Source organism: Lactuca saligna, chromosome 2 (assembly GCF_052625555.1).
Source record: "Lactuca saligna cultivar CGN05327 chromosome 2, ASM5262555v1, whole genome shotgun sequence".
NCBI lineage: Eukaryota > Viridiplantae > Streptophyta > Magnoliopsida > Asterales > Asteraceae > Lactuca > Lactuca saligna.
The window spans coordinates 187,509,922-187,517,280 of NC_136418.1; positions in this window are offsets into that span (position 1 = coordinate 187,509,922).

Below are 7,359 nucleotides of genomic sequence, written 5' to 3' on the forward strand. Positions count from 1 at the left end.
TTTTTAACTTGCAAGGTACAATGGAACATATTACTCGTATAAAGGAAATTGACTCAATCAAGGACAATGCTATAATCTGTAATTTATCATCTTTTAGTTTAATTTTCTAAATATATGTGTGGTTGTCTGTGTGTATCTCTTTAAAAATTCTGCAATTTCATCATTTTATGACCCCCATTTGCGAAGTTGAGTATTTATTTCCAAAAATGCGAAACTCCAGGGACAATATTTGAAAATTTCTGTTTTCTTCCCCAATTCGCATTCTACTGTGAAATACTTCGCATCTTCATTCTTACACCCTTCGCATCCCTTCGCATTAATCACCTTCGCATTTTAACCTAATTAATCAAATGCAAACCACAAAATTTTCATTCCAGATGCGAACACAGTTTAGTTCTTGAACTCTAAACTTGCGAAATCAAAAATTCATATGTTGAACCCATATGCGAATATTAACCCAATTGACTTCAAATTGATTCACAGATGCAAACACTCGATTGTTTTACTTTCGCAAAATGAGCATCAACAACTCCACAATCGAGTTTTTAAATTCTTGCAAACAACAATTTCACAGTCCTTGACTTCGCGTTTTTCTTCACGAATCATCCCTCAATCATCAATCCAATTGCGAATCAAAACTCATATGTTCTTGCTTTATCGATTCATCGACTACACTCATACAAATGCGAACAATACTCAATTTCAAAATCGATTGAAACTTATAGCAAAGCTAAATCCAACTTCGCATTCAAAGCACACAAGTGTTATTGATTGCATTCATGAAATACTAATAAGATAATATATTATAATACAAATATACATATTTTAGGTGGTGAAATCGTAACAGCCTAACAATTTGGTATGCAACTTTATTAAATCAATAAAAAAAGTTATGCAAATTGGAAAAATAAATAAAAATATATCTTTTGTTGTTTTAATTAAGGAAATAAATATTTTATATGAATACTCACCTGGAAAAACGCATATTATAATTGTCTAATTTAATCGTAACAGCCTACCAATGTACTTTCTTCTCGACTGTTTGATTGTTTTTTTCTGTGTGCTGATTATAATTGTCTAATTTAATGTAAATTTTTTTTTTTTTTTTTAACTTGCAAGGTACAATGGAACATATTACTCGTATAAAGGAAATTGACTCAATCAAGGACAATGCTATAATCTGTAATTTATCATCTTTTAGTTTAATTTTCTAAATATATGTGTGGTTGTCTGTGTGTATCTCTTTAAAAATTCTGCAATTTCATCATTTTATGACCCCCATTTGCGAAGTTGAGTATTTATTTCCAAAAATGCGAAACTCCAGGGACAATATTTGAAAATTTCTGCTTTCTTCCCCAATTCGCATTCTACTGTGAAATACTTCGCATCTTCATTCTTACACCCTTCGCATCCCTTCGCATTAATCACCTTCGCATTTTAACCTAATTAATCAAATGCAAACCACAAAATTTTCATTCCAGATGCGAACACAGTTTAGTTCTTGAACTCTAAACTTGCGAAATCAAAAATTCATATGTTGAACCCATATGCGAATATTAACCCAATTGACTTCAAATTGATTCACAGATGCAAACACTCGATTGTTTTACTTTCGCAAAATGAGCATCAACAACTCCACAATCGAGTTTTTAAATTCTTGCAAACAACAATTTCACAGTCCTTGACTTCGCGTTTTTCTTCACGAATCATCCCTCAATCATCAATCCAATTGCGAATCAAAACTCATATGTTCTTGCTTTATCGATTCATCGACTACACTCATACAAATGCGAACAATACTCAATTTCAAAATCGATTGAAACTTATAGCAAAGCTAAATCCAACTTCGCATTCAAAGCACACAAGTGTTATTGATTGCATTCATGAAATACTAATAAGATAATATATTATAATACAAATATACATATTTTAGGTGGTGAAATCGTAACAGCCTAACAATTTGGTATGCAACTTTATTAAATCAATAAAAAAAGTTATGCAAATTGGAAAAATAAATAAAAATATATCTTTTGTTGTTTTAATTAAGGAAATAAATATTTTATATGAATACTCACCTGGAGAAACGCATATTATAATTGTCTAATTTAATCGTAACAGCCTACCAATGTACTTTCTTCTCGACTGTTTGATTGTTTTTTTCTGTGTGCTGATTATAATTGTCTAATTTAATGTAAATTTTTTTTTTTTTTTTTTTTAACTTGCAAGGTACAATGGAACATATTACTCGTATAAAGGAAATTGACTCAATCAAGGACAATGCTATAATCTGTAATTTATCATCTTTTAGTTTAATTTTCTAAATATATGTGTGGTTGTCTGTGTGTATCTCTTTAAAAATTCTGCAATTTCATCATTTTATGACCCCCATTTGCGAAGTTGAGTATTTATTTCCAAAAATGCGAAACTCCAGGGACAATATTTGAAAATTTCTGTTTTCTTCCCCAATTCGCATTCTACTGTGAAATACTTCGCATCTTCATTCTTACACCCTTCGCATCCCTTCGCATTAATCACCTTCGCATTTTAACCTAATTAATCAAATGCAAACCACAAAATTTTCATTCCAGATGCGAACACAGTTTAGTTCTTGAACTCTAAACTTGCGAAATCAAAAATTCATATGTTGAACCCATATGCGAATATTAACCCAATTGACTTCAAATTGATTCACAGATGCAAACACTCGATTGTTTTACTTTCGCAAAATGAGCATCAACAACTCCACAATCGAGTTTTTAAATTCTTGCAAACAACAATTTCACAGTCCTTGACTTCGCGTTTTTCTTCACGAATCATCCCTCAATCATCAATCCAATTGCGAATCAAAACTCATATGTTCTTGCTTTATCGATTCATCGACTACACTCATACAAATGCGAACAATACTCAATTTCAAAATCGATTGAAACTTATAGCAAAGCTAAATCCAACTTCGCATTCAAAGCACACAAGTGTTATTGATTGCATTCATGAAATACTAACAAGATAATATATTATAATACAAATATACATATTTTAGGTGGTGAAATCGTAACAGCCTAACAATTTGGTATGCAACTTTATTAAATCAATAAAAAAAGTTATGCAAATTGGAAAAATAAATAAAAATATATCTTTTGTTGTTTTAATTAAGGAAATAAATATTTTATATTAATACTCACCTGGAAAAACGCATATTATAATTGTCTAATTTAATCGTAACAGCCTACCAATGTACTTTCTTCTCGACTGTTTGATTGTTTTTTTCTGTGTGCTGATTATAATTGTCTAATTTAATGTAAATTTTTTTTTTTTTTTAACTTGCAAGGTACAATGGAACATATTACTCGTATAAAGGAAATTGACTCAATCAAGGACAATGCTATAATCTGTAATTTATCATCTTTTAGTTTAATTTTCTAAATATATGTGTGGTTGTCTGTGTGTATCTCTTTAAAAATTCTGCAATTTCATCATTTTATGACCCCCATTTGCGAAGTTGAGTATTTATTTCCAAAAATGCGAAACTCCAGGGACAATATTTGAAAATTTCTGTTTTCTTCCCCAATTCGCATTCTACTGTGAAATACTTCGCATCTTCATTCTTACACCCTTCGCATCCCTTCGCATTAATCACCTTCGCATTTTAACCTAATTAATCAAATGCAAACCACAAAATTTTCATTCCAGATGCGAACACAGTTTAGTTCTTGAACTCTAAACTTGCGAAATCAAAAATTCATATGTTGAACCCATATGCGAATATTAACCCAATTGACTTCAAATTGATTCACAGATGCAAACACTCGATTGTTTTACTTTCGCAAAATGAGCATCAACAACTCCACAATCGAGTTTTTAAATTCTTGCAAACAACAATTTCACAGTTCTTGACTTCGCGTTTTTCTTCACGAATCATCCCTCAATCATCAATCCAATTGCGAATCAAAACTCATATGTTGTTGCTTTATCGATTCATCGACTACTCATACAAATGCGAACAATACTCAATTTCAAAATCGATTGAAACTTATAGCAAAGCTAAATCCAACTTCGCATTCAAAGCACACAAGTGTTATTGATTGCATTCATGAAATACTAACAAGATAATATATTATAATACAAATATACATATTTTAGGTGGTGAAATCGTAACAGCCTAACAATTTGGTATGCAACTTTATTAAATCAATAAAAAAAGTTATGCAAATTGGAAAAATAAATAAAAATATATCTTTTGTTGTTTTAATTAAGGAAATAAATATTTTATATGAATACTCACCTGGAAAAACGCATATTATAATTGTCTAATTTAATCGTAACAGCCTACCAATGTACTTTCTTCTCGACTGTTTGATTGTTTTTTTCTGTGTGCTGATTATAATTGTCTAATTTAATGTAAATTTTTTTTTTTTTTTTAACTTGCAAGGTACAATGGAACATATTACTCGTATAAAGGAAATTGACTCAATCAAGGACAATGCTATAATCTGTAATTTATCATCTTTTAGTTTAATTTTCTAAATATATGTGTGGTTGTCTGTGTGTATCTCTTTAAAAATTCTGCAATTTCATCATTTTATGACCCCCATTTGCGAAGTTGAGTATTTATTTCCAAAAATGCGAAACTCCAGGGACAATATTTGAAAATTTCTGTTTTCTTCCCCAATTCGCATTCTACTGTGAAATACTTCGCATCTTCATTCTTACACCCTTCGCATCCCTTCGCATTAATCACCTTCGCATTTTAACCTAATTAATCAAATGCAAACCACAAAATTTTCATTCCAGATGCGAACACAGTTTAGTTCTTGAACTCTAAACTTGCGAAATCAAAAATTCATATGTTGAACCCATATGCGAATATTAACCCAATTGACTTCAAATTGATTCACAGATGCAAACACTCGATTGTTTTACTTTCGCAAAATGAGCATCAACAACTCCACAATCGAGTTTTTAAATTCTTGCAAACAACAATTTCACAGTCCTTGACTTCGCGTTTTTCTTCACGAATCATCCCTCAATCATCAATCCAATTGCGAATCAAAACTCATATGTTCTTGCTTTATCGATTCATCGACTACACTCATACAAATGCGAACAATACTCAATTTCAAAATCGATTGAAACTTATAGCAAAGCTAAATCCAACTTCGCATTCAAAGCACACAAGTGTTATTGATTGCATTCATGAAATACTAACAAGATAATATATTATAATACAAATATACATATTTTAGGTGGTGAAATCGTAACAGCCTAACAATTTGGTATGCAACTTTATTAAATCAATAAAAAAAGTTATGCAAATTGGAAAAATAAATAAAAATATATCTTTTGTTGTTTTAATTAAGGAAATAAATATTTTATATTAATACTCACCTGGAAAAACGCATATTATAATTGTCTAATTTAATCGTAACAGCCTACCAATGTACTTTCTTCTCGACTGTTTGATTGTTTTTTTCTGTGTGCTGATTATAATTGTCTAATTTAATGTAAATTTTTTTTTTTTTTTAACTTGCAAGGTACAATGGAACATATTACTCGTATAAAGGAAATTGACTCAATCAAGGACAATGCTATAATCTGTAATTTATCATCTTTTAGTTTAATTTTCTAAATATATGTGTGGTTGTCTGTGTGTATCTCTTTAAAAATTCTGCAATTTCATCATTTTATGACCCCCATTTGCGAAGTTGAGTATTTATTTCCAAAAATGCGAAACTCCAGGGACAATATTTGAAAATTTCTGTTTTCTTCCCCAATTCGCATTCTAGTGTGAAATACTTCGCATCTTCATTCTTACACCCTTCGCATCCCTTCGCATTAATCACCTTCGCATTTTAACCTAATTAATCAAATGCAAACCACAAAATTTTCATTCCAGATGCGAACACAGTTTAGTTCTTGAACTCTAAACTTGCGAAATCAAAAATTCATATGTTGAACCCATATGCGAATATTAACCCAATTGACTTCAAATTGATTCACAGATGCAAACACTCGATTGTTTTACTTTCGCAAAATGAGCATCAACAACTCCACAATCGAGTTTTTAAATTCTTGCAAACAACAATTTCACAGTTCTTGACTTCGCGTTTTTCTTCACGAATCATCCCTCAATCATCAATCCAATTGCGAATCAAAACTCATATGTTGTTGCTTTATCGATTCATCGACTACTCATACAAATGCGAACAATACTCAATTTCAAAATCGATTGAAACTTATAGCAAAGCTAAATCCAACTTCGCATTCAAAGCACACAAGTGTTATTGATTGCATTCATGAAATACTAACAAGATAATATATTATAATACAAATATACATATTTTAGGTGGTGAAATCGTAACAGCCTAACAATTTGGTATGCAACTTTATTAAATCAATAAAAAAAGTTATGCAAATTGGAAAAATAAATAAAAATATATCTTTTGTTGTTTTAATTAAGGAAATAAATATTTTATATGAATACTCACCTGGAAAAACGCATATTATAATTGTCTAATTTAATCGTAACAGCCTACCAATGTACTTTCTTCTCGACTGTTTGATTGTTTTTTTCTGTGTGCTGATTATAATTGTCTAATTTAATGTAAAATTTTTTTTTTTTTTTAACTTGCAAGGTACAATGGAACATATTACTCGTATAAAGGAAATTGACTCAATCAAGGACAATGCTATAATCTGTAATTTATCATCTTTTAGTTTAATTTTCTAAATATATGTGTGGTTGTCTGTGTGTATCTCTTTAAAAATTCTGCAATTTCATCATTTTATGACCCCCATTTGCGAAGTTGAGTATTTATTTCCAAAAATGCGAAACTCCAGGGACAATATTTGAAAATTTCTGTTTTCTTCCCCAATTCGCATTCTACTGTGAAATACTTCGCATCTTCATTCTTACACCCTTCGCATCCCTTCGCATTAATCACCTTCGCATTTTAACCTAATTAATCAAATGCAAACCACAAAATTTTCATTCCAGATGCGAACACAGTTTAGTTCTTGAACTCTAAACTTGCGAAATCAAAAATTCATATGTTGAACCCATATGCGAATATTAACCCAACTGACTTCAAATTGATTCACAGATTCAAACACTCGATTGTTTTACTTTCGCAAAATGAGCATCAACAACTCCACAATCGAGTTTTTAAATTCTTGCAAACAACAATTTCACAGTTCTTGACTTCGCGTTTTTCTTCACGAATCATCCCTCAATCATCAATCCAATTGCGAATCAAAACTCATATGTTGTTGCTTTATCGATTCATCGACTACTCATACAAATGCGAACAATACTCAATTTCAAAATCGATTGAAACTTATAGCAAAGCTAAATCCAACTTC